General features: G+C 40.9%; 1 pseudogene; it reads left to right on the forward strand.

The window, feature by feature from the left end:
• The first annotated feature begins 462 nt into the window (after nucleotides 1-462).
• LOC122913689 lies at nucleotides 463-3,310 on the forward strand (annotated as a pseudogene).
• The last annotated feature ends 10,227 nt before the right edge of the window (nucleotides 3,311-13,537 follow it).

Genomic DNA, 13,537 nt, shown 5'->3' on the forward strand with positions numbered 1-13,537 from the left:
TGAGCCCAGATGTGTGCTAAGCCAGAAGGAGCAGACCCACGGGATAAAAGCTGTGTGGAACTTGAAGAAGGAGGAGGGCTGCCAGGAGGATATAAACCGCAATAATAATAAAATGACATGATGACAACACAGGCTAACTTTGCTGTAATCTGATGAGTTAACAAGCACTTTTGCATTGATTTCATCTAAAATCATGTATGATTTTTGCAGTTCCAAAATTGTTTTGAGTCCAAAAAGCTCTCTCTCCTTGGTTTCTGCAAACAGAGCACAGGCTGGCTCGGTTGCAGTGGATTCTTGCTGTCATTTCCTGGTCCAAAGCCAGTTCCATCGTGTGACTCATTCCCTCATTTAGGGGAGGGATTAAGGTGGTGAGCAGGAGAGTAAAAGGAGGACTCCTAGGCACTCATCACCAAAGTGAGTTCCTTCCTCCCTAAGACCAGACAACCAGAGCTGCCTTCAGCCATGAAGCTGCTGAGAGTCCTTCTGCTCATTACCCTCCCCCTTTCCTGCTTTGTAGGTGAGTTCTGTGTAGGTAGGACAGGTTTTTTTTTTTCATTTTTAAAAAATTGAGTTGTCTATTTATTTATTTATTTATATTATTTTTTAAATTGAATTTATTTATTTTCAGCATAACAGTATTCATTATTTTTTCACCACACCCAGTGCTCCATGCAATCCGTGCCCTCTATAATACCCACCACCTGGTACCCCAACCTCCCACCCCTCTCCCGCCACTTCAAAACCCTCAGATTGTTTTTCAGAGTCCATAGTCTCTCATGGTTCACCTCCCCTTCCAATTTCCCCCAACTCCCTTCTCTTCTCTAACTCCCCATGTCCTCCATGCTATTTGTTATGCTCCACAAATAAGTGATACCATATGATAATTGACTCTCTCTGGTAGGACAGGATTTTGGCTGACGATCGAGTCAGAGCCCTCTGGAAGACCTCCTGTTCCCCCAAACACAACCAGAGCATCTCATTTCTCCAGTGTCTTCTGTTTCTTGGTTACCAGTGTTTGGCTTCTCTGGGCTACGGAGGTAGTGTGTGGGTGAGGAGGGGGCACATGTGTTTTCAGGCTTAAAGGAAATCCTAGATCCCGAGCTTACTCTGCTAGAATTGAGAACCCAAGACCATTCACCATAATCCCTCTGAATGTGTGTGTCTACTGAGATGTAAGAAGATGACCATATCCTAGGGACTCCCAAAAGGCCTTCATACCTATGTAATTGCGACCACTTCTGCATGTTTTCTTCCAGGTTCTGGATGCTCATCTCTAGATGAGGTGATTAACAAAGCAATTGATCTTCAAGTGAGCATAGGTGAATACCAAAACATCCTTAAACCTTTCTCAAATGGTCCTGAAACTGATGAGGCATGAGGACAACTGAAGTGGTGTTTTCTCATCCAGTCAGACAAAACTCTGAGCAGTGTTGCAGAGATGATGGTAATTACCCTTTCTTTGATATGCTTTCAAGCCTCTGAACAGGGACAAGCAGGCTCTAAGTTTGTCACTCATTATGTCATAACAATTGTCACACATGGCTTATATTACGTCAGTGAGTTTAATTGTGGGTGCATGCGAATCCTTTGACATCCACAAAGCCAGCCAAGGTTCCACTGATAACTTGCCTCTTCACTTTGTGGAATCTCTAGGGAAAGATTAGTAAAAAAGGCCAAACAGGGAAACAACACACACACACACACACACACACACACACACTCAGGTGTGTGCGCATACCCATTTTTTATCAAGGTGAGAAAACATCTGAATCTCAAGAAGTCCCTCACTTGTAGAAGTGATCAGCAAAAAAGATTCCCTTTTTCTTAGAAACAAAGAGGGAAATGTTCATAAGAATTTTTAAATAGAATGCAGAAGAATCCATTTGAAGTAGATTCTGTACATCTTATTAAAAGAATTTAAAACTCACTTTCAAGAATTCCCAGTGTGTTAGTATAAGTGATTGGATTCCTTGACCATTACTTTAAGACCCCATGAAAGACAAGTAGAGGTCATGGGTATGAATCAGCCATAGGGGTAGAATTGTATAAAACAACAATCAGTAGTGTTGGTTATCTATATTTTATTCCCTATCCTAATATGCCACTGAAAACCTTCCGGGGTGCCAAAGCAAAAGGTTAAAGTGTCATTCACTGAGAAGATGATGACACAGGGCAGGGCACAACATAGATGGACCTTGAGCACATTATGATAAAGGAAATAAGCCGGTAAAAGAAGACAACTGTTGCATTAGGTCTTTTACATCCATTTTCTAACGTAGCCAGTCTCCTAGAGACAGGAGGTAAAATAGTGCTTTCTAGGGTTTTGGTGGTATGGGAAGTGGGGATTGTTCAGTGGGAACAGAGTCTCACCATAGCAAGATGAAAATGTTCTGGACATTGGTTGCACCACAACATCAGTATACTTAATACTGCTGGACTATATACTTAAGATGATGAAAATGGTCAATTTTATGTTATGTGCATTTACTGCCAGTAAACAGTTTAAAGTCTGAAAAACCCAGCAACCAAGGGTAATGGAATTTTTTTCTTTAAAAACCTCAATTAGACTGATCACTTGGAGTGTACATCTCTGTTCTTCTCTGGGTCCCAAAGGTAATGGTTTTTGTTTCAGACTGTTTTCACTATTTCTAACATGTAAGGCCACACCGGAGCTCAAAAACGTCACATTTCTATATATTTGAGCTTAGACTGAACAGTTCTTTGTTGAAAACTGATAATACACACAGCATATTTATGGGATACGATATTTTGGAGAAAAAATTTTTACCAGGATCCCTGAAAGAAAGAGATCTAGGCCAGCACACCAGCACCTCTCTGGCATTGATAAAGTCTCCTGATCCTTAGAATGAGAGACGAAATCATTCTGATCTTTTGTTTTGTTTTGTTGTTTTGTTTTGTTTTGTTGTTTTTTTAAAATATATACTAATTTATTGTGATATATGTGAATAAATTTTTTGAAATTAATTTATTTTCAGAAAAACAGTATTCATTATTTTTTAACCACATCCAGTGCTCCATGCAATCCGTGCCCTCTATAATGCCCACCACCTGGTACCCCAACCTCCCACCCCCCTGCCACAATCTGAGGGGTTTGAAATCATTCTGATCTTAATTCAAACACTGACTTGCTTGTATGCCAGATGTGTGTGGACAAACCCAGGAAGCCAAGAAGAAAAAATGTTTGTTTTTCAAGACTTACTTTCTAACAGAAAGCTGAAAATCTGAGTGTTGTCCCTGTTTTGTTTTCCAGGACATAATATATCAAAGTAAGTGGTGTGATAACTCTTAACCTGTGTCTGACTTGGGACACCCAGAACTACAGAGAGTACAATGAACCACAACTTTCTTCTCCTTTTTGTTTTTTGATCTATTAACTTCAAGAAAATTGTTGAAACCTTGAGTACATTTTCATTTCAATAAAGTGTCTACAAATGGAAAGTTCGTCTTATGTTCTCTGATCAAAACGGACACTTTAGAGATCCACTTCTATCACAGGTGGTTGTGCCTGCACGTGCACACATGTGCACACACACACACACACACACAATTCTTCATTGGAGAGCACATGGATAAAGGACTGAGGAATGTGAAAAGTACTTGGTTCATCCCCATGTGTAGCTCAACATGCTCCTCTCTCTGACAATGTACTCTTCCACCCTCCTGACCCCCATTTCTATCAGGACCATGTGGGAAGCTCTCGAGACTTAGGTTCTGGTGTTTGGGCCACGTGCAGGTCCCTGAGACGTTGCAGTCTTCATCTGTGCTGCGAGCACAGCTCACTATGGCTAGGCCTCGCTCAGCTCCTGCCCCTGTCCAAGAGTGTGGGGCAGGACTAGAGCCAGGGAGAGACATGACTCATACAAACCATGGGTGAATGTGGTCTTGATTATAAATTTTAATATGTGGCCTCCATTTTGATTCATGAAATAGTTCATTAAAATTGATTTGTCTAATTACTGAGATTGGGAGTGCCCCCCTAAAATTCTGTGGGTGCCCCTAGTCCTGGCCCTGCAAGTGGCAATGTGGTCCAGTTTCTCCACCAGGAGGACCTAGAAGGCCAGGTAGGTTGAGGGAAAGGTGCGTGTTCTGTGGAAAGAAGGCAAAGCCAGTGGGTTTTATACAGAACCATAGCTGTCCTTACTTCTACATGTCCCCATATTCCTGTTGATGAAGTTCTAGAACCTAGGTGAGGTTCGGTGGGCTGAGGTCCGGAGCCGATGACCAAGAAAGAATTCTTGAGAGATCTTTGGTGCAAAATGGTGGTTTATGATTTTTTTAATTAATTTATTTATTTTCAGAAAACCAGTATTCATTATTTTTTCACCACACCCAGTGCTCCATGCAATCCGTGCCCTCTATAATACCCACCACGTGGTACCCCAACCTCCCACCCTCCCATCACTTCAAACCCCTCAGATTGTTTTTCAGAGTCCATAGTCTCTCATGATTCACCTCCCCTTCCAATTTCACCCAACTCCCTTCTCCTCTCTAACTCCCCATGTCCTCATGCTATTTGTTATGTTCCACAAATAAGTGAAATCATATGATAATTGACTCTCTCTGCTTGACTTACTTCACTCAGCATCATCTCTTCCAGTTCTGTCCATGTTGCTACAAAAGTTGGGTATTCATCCTTTCTGATGGAGGCATAATACTCCATAGTGTATATGGACCACATCTTCCTTATCCATTCGTCCGTTGAAGGGCATCTTGGTTCTTTCCATAGTTTGGCGACCATGGTCATTGCTGCTATAAACATTGAGGTACAGATGGCCCTTCTTTTCACAACATCTGTATCTTTGGGGTAAATACCCAGGAGTGCAATTGCAGAGTCATAGGGAAGTTCTATTTTCTTTATATGGAAAACCCAAGACTCCACCCCCAAACTACTAGAACTCATACAGCAATTCAGCAACACGGCAGGATACAAAGTCAATGTGCAGAAATCAGTGGCTTTCTTATACACTAACAATGAAAATACAGAAAGGGAAATTAGAGAATAGATTCCATTTACTATAGCACCAAGAACCATAAGATACCTGGGAATAAACCTAACAAAAGAGGTAAAGGATCTGTACTTGAGGAACTACAGAACACTCATGAAAGAAATTGAAGAAGACACAAAAAGATGGAAGACCATTCCAGGCTCTTGGATCAGAAGAATAAACATTGTTAAAATGTCTATACTGCCTAGAGCACTCTATACTTTTAATGCCATTCCGATCAAAATTCCACCGGTATTCTTCAAAGAGCTGGAGCAAATACCAAAAATTTGTATGGAATCAGAAGAGACCCTGAATCGCTAAGGAAATGTTGAAAAACAAAAATAAAGCTGGGGGCATCACATTACCTGATTTCAAGCTTTATTACAAAGCTGTGATCACCAAGACAGCATGGTACTGGCATAAAAACAGACACATAGACCAGTGGAACAGAGTAGAGAGCCCAGATATGGACCCTCAACTCTATGGTCAATTAATCTTCGACAAAACGGGAAAAAATATACAGTGGGAAAAAGACAGTCTCTTCAATAAATGGTGCTGGGAAAACTGGACAGCTATAAGTTGAAGAATGAAACTCGACCATTCTCTTACACCGTACACAAAGATAAACTCAAAATGGATAAAAGACCTCAACGTGAGACAGGAATCCATCAGGATCCTAGAGGAGAACATAGGCAGTAATCTCTTCGATATCAGCCACAGCAACTTCTTTCAAGATATGTCTCCAAAGGCAAAGGAAACAAAAGCGAAAATAAACTTTTGGGACTTCATCAAAATCAAAAGCTTCTGCACAGCAAAGGAAACAGTCAAAAAAAAACCAAAGAGGCAACCCACAGAATGGGAGAAGATATTTTCAAATGACAGTACAGACAAAAGGTTGATATCCAGGATCTATAAAGAACTCCTCAAGCTCAACACACATGAAACAGACAAACATATCAAAAAATGGGCAGAAGATATGAACAGACACTTCTCCAATGAAGACATACAAATGGCTATCAGACACATGAAAAAATGTTCATCATCACTAGCCATCAGGGAGATTCAAATTAAAACCACATTGAGATACCACCTTACACCAGTTAGAATGGCCCAAATTAACAAGACAGGAAACAACATGTGTTGGAGAGTATGTGGAGAAAGGGGAACCCTCTTCCACTGTTGATGGGAATGCAAGTTGGTGCAGCCTCTTTGGAGAACAGTGTGGAGATTCTTCAAGAAATTAAAAATAGAGCTTCCCTATGACCCTGCAATTGCACTCCTGGGTATTTACCCCAAGGATACAGATGTCGTGAAAAGAGGGGCCATCTGTACCCCAATGTTTATAGCATCAATGGCCACGGTTGCCAAACTATGGAAAGAACCAAGATGCCCTTCAACGGACGAATGGATAAGGAAGATGTGGTCCATATACACTATGGAGTATTATGCCTCCATCAGAAAGGATGAATACCCAACTTCTGTAGCAACATGGACAGGACTGAAAGAGATTATGCTGAGTGAAATAAGTCAAGCAGAGAGAGGCAATTATCATATGGTTTCACTTATTTGTGGAGCATAACAAATATCATGGAGGACAAGGGGTGTTAGAGAGGAGAAGGGAGTTGGGGTAAATTGGAAGGGGAGGTGAACCACGAGAGACTATGGACTCTGTAAAACAATCTGAGGGGTTTGAAGTGGTGGGGGGTGGGTGGGAGGTTGGGGTACCAGATGGTGGGTATTAGAGAGGGCACAGATTGCATGGAGCACTGGGAGTGGTGAAAAAATAATGAATACTGGTTTTCTGATAATAAATAAATTAATTTAAAAAAGTCTCCAAACAAACAAAAGCCCAGGGCCAGACAGCTTCCCAGGGTAATTCTACTAAACATTTAAAGAATAATTAATTCCTGTTCTCCTGAAACTGTTCCAAAGAATAGAAATAGAAGGAAAACTTCCAAACTCATTTTATGAGGCCAGCATCACCTTGATCTCAACGCCAGACAAGAATCCCATCAAAAACGAGAATTACAGACCAATATCCTCGATGAACACAATGCGAAAATTCTCACCAAAATACTCTCCAATAGGATCCAACAGTACATTAAAAGGATTATTCACCATGACCAAGTGGGATTTATACCAGGGCTGCAAGGTTGGTTCAACATCCACAAATCAATCAATGTGATACAGTGCATTAATAAAAGAAAGAACAAGAACATATGGTACTCTCAATTGATGCAGAAAAAGCATTTGACAAAATCCAGCATCCGTTCCTGATTAAAATGCTTCAAAGTATAGGGTAGAGGGAACATTCCTCAACTTCATAAAATCTATCTATGAAAAACCCACAACAAATATCATCTTCAATGAGAAAAAGCTCACAGCCTTCCCACTGAGATCAGGAACACAAGGATGCCCATTCTCACCACTCTTGTTCAACATAGTATTAGAAATCCTAGCAACAGCAATCAGACAACAAAGAGAAATAAAAGATATCCAAATTGGCAATGAAGAAGTCAAACTCTCTCTCTTCGAAGATGACATGATTCTTTATATGGAAAACCCAAAAGACTCCACCCCCAAACTACTAGAACTCATACAGCAATTCAGTAATGTGGCAGAATACAAAGTCAGTGTACAGAAATCAGTGGCTTTCTTATACACTAACAATGAAAATACAGAAAGGGAAATTAGAGAATCGATTCCATTTACTATAGCACCAAGAACCATAAGATACCTGGGAATAAATTCTAACCAAAGAGGTAAAGGATCTGTACTCGAAGAACTACAGAACACTCATGAAAGAAATTGAAGAAGACACAAAAAGATGGAAGACTATTCCACGCACTTGGATCAGAAGAATAAACATTGTTAAAATGTCTATACTGCCTAGGGCAATCTATACTTTTAATGCCATTCCGATCAAAATTCCGCTTGTATTTTTCAAAGAGTTGGAGCAAATAATCCTAAAATTTGTATGGAAACAGAAGAGACCCTGAATTGCTAAGGAAATGTTGAAAAAGAAAAACAACCATGAGAGACTATGGTCTCTGAAAAGCAATCTGAGGGTTTTGAAGGGGCGGGGGGTGGGAGGTTGGGGGAACAAGGTGGTGGATATTAGAGAGGGCACGGATTGCATGGAGCACTGGGTGTGGTGCAAAAACAGTGTATACTGTTATGCTGAAAAGAAATAAAAACACTGATAAAATAAAATAAAATAATTTTAGAAAACCATTTTCCTGAAAAAACAAAACAAAACTGCAGCCATCACGTTACCTGATTTCAAGCTTTGCTACAAAGCTGTGATCACCAAGACAGCATGGTACTGGCAGAAAACAGACACATAGACCAGTGGAACAGAGTAGAGCCCAGATATGGACCCTCAACTCTATGGGCAAAGAATCTTCTACAAAACAGGAAAAAATATAGAGTGGAAAAAAGACAGTCTCTTCAGTAGATGGTGCTGGGAAAATTGGACAGCTGTATGTGGAAGAACCAAACTTGACCATTCTCTTACACTATACACAAAGATAAACTCAAAATGGATAAAAGACCTCAATGTGAGACAGGAATCCATCAGAATCCTAGAGAAGAACATAGGCAGTAACCTCTGATATCAGCCACAGCAACTTATTTCAAGATATATCTCCAAAGGCAAAGGAAACAAAAGCGAAGATGAACTTTTGGGACTTCATCAAGATCAAAAGCTTCTGCACAGCAAAGGAAACAGTCAAGAAAACAAAGAAGCAACCCACGGAATGGGAGAGGATATTTGCAAATGACAGTATAGACAAAAGGTTGATATCCAGGATCTACAAAGAACTTCTTAAACTCAACACACACAAAACAGATAATCATGTCAAAAAATGGGCAGAAGACATGAACAGACACTTCTCCAAGAAGACATACAAATGGCTATCAGACACATGAAAAAACGTTCATCATCACTAGCCATCAGGGAAATTCAAATCAAAACCACATTGAGATACCATATTACACCAGTTAGAATGGCCAAAATTGGCAAGACAGGAAGCAACGTGTGCTGGAGAGGATGTGGAGAAAGGGGAACCCTCTTACACTGTTGGTGGGAATGCAAGTTGGTACAGCTACTTTGGAGAACAGTGTGGAGATCCCTCAAGAAATTAAAAATAGAGTTTCCCTATGACCCTGCAATTGCACTCCTGGGTATTTACCCCAAAGATACAGATGTAGTGAAAAGAAGGGCTATCTGTATCCCAATGTTTATATCAGCAATGGCCACAGTCACCAAACTGTGGAAAGAACCAAGATGCCCTTCAACAGATGAATGGATAAGGAAGATGTGGTCCATATACACTATGGAGTATTATGCCTCCATCAGAAAGGATGAATACCCAACTTTTGTATCAACATGGATGGGACTGGAAGAGATGATGCTGAGTGAAATAAGTCAAGCAGAGAGAGTCAATTATCATATGGTTTCACTTATTTGTGGAGCATAACAAATAACATGGAGGACATGAGGAGATGGAGAGGAGAAGGGAGCTGAGGGAAACTGGAAGGGGAGATGAACCATGAGAGACTATGGACTATGAAAAACAATCTGAGGGTTTTGAAGGGGTCGGGGGTGGCTGGTTGGGGGAGCCAGGTGGTGGGTACTATAGAGGGCACGTATTGCGTGGAGCATTGGGTGTGGTGCATAAACAATGAATTCTGTTACTCTGAAAAGAAATAAAAATAACAACAAAATAGTAACAAGGATTCTTTCTACAGTTTTCCAGGTCCACATTTTCTATCTTTGGTGATAAGAATGTCTACCTCCCGGTACAGAGATCTTACCTTACATGGGGAGAGTTATTTCCTGTTTTCGAGGCAACAGAGGACAGTCTGCGTGTCCTTATGCACTGATTGTCTCTCAAGTAACTTTTTTTGGAAATAATCAATATGCCAAAGTGCACATTTCAGGTAAGCTTGCCCTTGGGCTCTCCAAAAGGCACATTCCACAAATTCCACAAATTACCCTGATGTAAGAATCAGTCAGTGGGAGGACCCAGGCAAGGGAAAACCAATGAGAGAAACAGGTTCCCAGGGAAGTCCAGATCAAAGACTATAAGGAAGTCAAATGGAATTGAAGACCATTCCAGATGACAGTATTCCCCCCCCCAAAAAAAGCAAAACAAAAAATCATCAGCAAAGAAATGGGATCTCCAACATAATCTGATCTTCATTGCATCCTGTCTTTACTCTCTTTAGTACTGGAGATGACTGTGAAATGTGGGGGTGGGAGAAGCAACCAGAAACACTGAGGCTGGCAGCGTGTAAATGATTCCCTTCAATGGGGCAGCAAGCCTTCTCTATGTGGGGACCTTGCAATCCCACTGCACCTGAGGCTGTAAGCAATATCACTGTAAGAAGAATTTGCATCCCACTGGGGATGGAGATTCTTCATGGATTATGGTAAAGGAAGGAATTATGGAATTTTATTTAAAAGTCAACTTGGGCATGTGATGTGATGAGCACTGGGTGTTATACACAACTAATGAATCATTGAACACTACATCTGAAACTAAAGATATGCTGTATGTAAGCTAATTGAATTTAAATTAAAAAGAAGCCAACATGGGTTAGATGTGGGAGTGTAAAAGGGATGAAACTCACGCTTATGAATCCTATTCATCAGCTGGCACATAAATGAGCATACTCACAGGAAGACAGACAAGCAACCATTTTCCTGAGGTTTAGGGTTATAGGCACAGATGGGTAAGGCAGATATGGATGCTCATCTTTTATGGAATGGGTGTGATTCCTAGAGAATACCACAAGATGTCTCCCTCACAGTAGCAATGAGCTAAACTCCACATCCTTGTTCTGGATAACCGCATTCACCTTGGTCACCTGGACAATTCAGGTTGATCCTTCAGGTCTCAATGGATCACCTGACAACTTGTTTAGAAAACCAGGATTGACCTTCCTGCAAATATTAGTACAGTCACTCTCTCTCTCCAACTCCCTCTCTTTGCTGAATCCTGTTACTTACTAGAGAATGTGACAGGCAGAGGAACAGGCAAACACAATTTTGGTATCAGAGAATTTAGGAAATGAAGCACTGGAAGTTAAATGAGGAGAGTTATGATTGCTTTCAGAGTGTTTACTCTAATCCCTCAGGGATCATGGGAGATGCTCCAAGGCTGTGCTTGGAGAAGTTGAATGACCAAAGAAACCACCTAAATCATCACCACATTTCAAACTCAGCAAAGCATTCACTGAAATTCTCTCCCATTCCATGTGTGTTTGCCCAGCCTAGAGAGAAAATGTTTTATAAAAGGCCCTGTAATCCCTCCCTTCCAAAGAGATGACTTAGTATTGGGTTAGTATTGGTTTAAATCTCATTTATGCTATTATAACATATCTAATATTCACAAGTTTCTCTGCATTGGTCTATTTAAATCATATCACTATGCACATCTTGACAGGAGGATGCTTAATATTTCCATCACTTTTTTTCTTGACCCAAGTCAGCATAGATTATGTGCTCAATCATGATAAGTTAATAGGATCAATTGGCAGAACCAGTTCTGCTGGTAGAAACTAGGGAGTTGCATTCTCTAACTGGGGAAGGTCCATCTCTCTCTCTAACTATTCATTGTTCCTAGACATTCAATAAACACTGGGACTCTGATCCTTGCATCTCCTACCCAGGGAATGAAACAAAAGAGGAATGAAGTAAAAAAATCTCCAGAGACAATCTGAGGTCACTTCCAGAGAGGATTACTGTTCATGGGTTGAAAGAACCCAGGCATTGGAGTGGAAGGAAGTGGTCCAGAGCCCCTGAAAAGCACTTCAGCCCTCCTGGGTTTCACCTGGTCACAGTTTTATCCCCTGCCCGAGAAGTCCATGTTGTTCATGCTATCCAGCTCCTAGCATGCAGTGAGACCAAGTCTTCCTCTATTTTGACCCTGTGTAAAGTTGTTGAAGGTTGATTGTTACTCTAGCATGAGTATTTTCTTTATCTTCATGTCGTACCCCCCAAGAAGCCTTCCTGAATATTCCCTGGTTAGGGGGTCATTTTCCATGCTCCCATAATTGGTAAAACTTTGTCCTTGCTGGGCTTCTGTGGGTCCTGGAGACACCAGTTCTGCAACCACTGCAAGGGGTAACATCAAAAGCTGAGCAAATGACAATACAGACAAAGGGCTGATATCCAGGATCTATAAAGAACTCCTCAAACTCAACACACACAAAACAGATAATCATGTCAGAAAATGGGCAGAAGACATGAACAGACACTTCTCCAATGAAGACATGCAAATGGCTATCAGACACATGAAAAAATGTTCATCATCGCTAGCCCTCAGGGAAATTCAAATTAAAACCACATTGAGATATCACCTTACACCAGTTAGAATGGCCAAAATTAACAAGACAGGAAACAACGTGTGTTGGAGAGGATGTGGAGAAAGGGGAACCCTCTTACACTGTTGGTGGGAATGCAAGTTGGTGCAGCCACTTTGGAAAACAGTGTGGGGATTCCTCAAGAAATTAAAAATAGAGCTTCCCTATAACCCTGCTATTGCACTCCTGGGTATTTACCCCAAAGATACAGATGTCGTGAAAAGAGGGGCCATCTGTACCCCAATGTTTATAGCAGCAATGGCCACAGTCACCAAACTGTGGAAGAACCAAGATGTCCTTCAATGGACGAATGGATAAGGAAGATGTGGTCCATATACACTATGGAGTATTATGCCTCCATCAGAAAAGATGAATACCCAACTTTTGTAGCAACATGGATGGGACTGGAAGAGATGATGCTGAGTGAAATAAGTCAAGCAGAGAGAGTCAATTATCATATGGTTTCACTTATTTGTGGAGCATAAAAAATAACACAGAGGACATAGGGATATGGAGAGGAGAAGGGAGTTGGGGGAAATTGGAAGGGGAGGTGAATCATGAGAGACTGTGGACTCTGAAAAACAATCTGAGGAGTTTGAAGTGGCGGGGGGTGGGTGGGAGGTTGGGGTACCAGGTGGCGGGTATTAGAGAGGGCACGGATTGCATGGAGCACTGGGTGTGGTGCAAAAATAATGAATACTGTTATGCTGCAAATAAATAAAAAATGAATTTAAAAAAATTTTAAGAAGCTGAGAAAACATGGCATCTGCCTTCTTTCCATTTTTAAACTCCCATCAGTGTCTTCCATGGAGTACCACACAAAGCAGCACTGGCAAGAGAGTCTTGGATATGTAACTCATAGGCCTTCGGTTCTAACAATAGAGACATGAGTAGGACAAAGAAACTCTGGAACTAAGGAAACATAGAGCCTATCTGGCACACAATGTTTTAATCTACAGAGCTTGGGTTTTATTTCTCATCTTGATGGAGACCAACAGTCTGACCTATAGAAAAATTAATATCTGGTAAGTTTTTTGCCTACAATATAATAAACATGGCTTATTTGTGTAATTAATACATCAACTAATGCACCCATAAGCTTTATTGATCAATACCTGTGTACTAGGAAATGCCAGAATAAAAAAAGTCCCTTGAGGACC

This window comes from Neovison vison, chromosome 7 (genome assembly GCF_020171115.1).
Source record: "Neovison vison isolate M4711 chromosome 7, ASM_NN_V1, whole genome shotgun sequence".
Classification (NCBI taxonomy): domain Eukaryota; kingdom Metazoa; phylum Chordata; class Mammalia; order Carnivora; family Mustelidae; genus Neogale; species Neogale vison.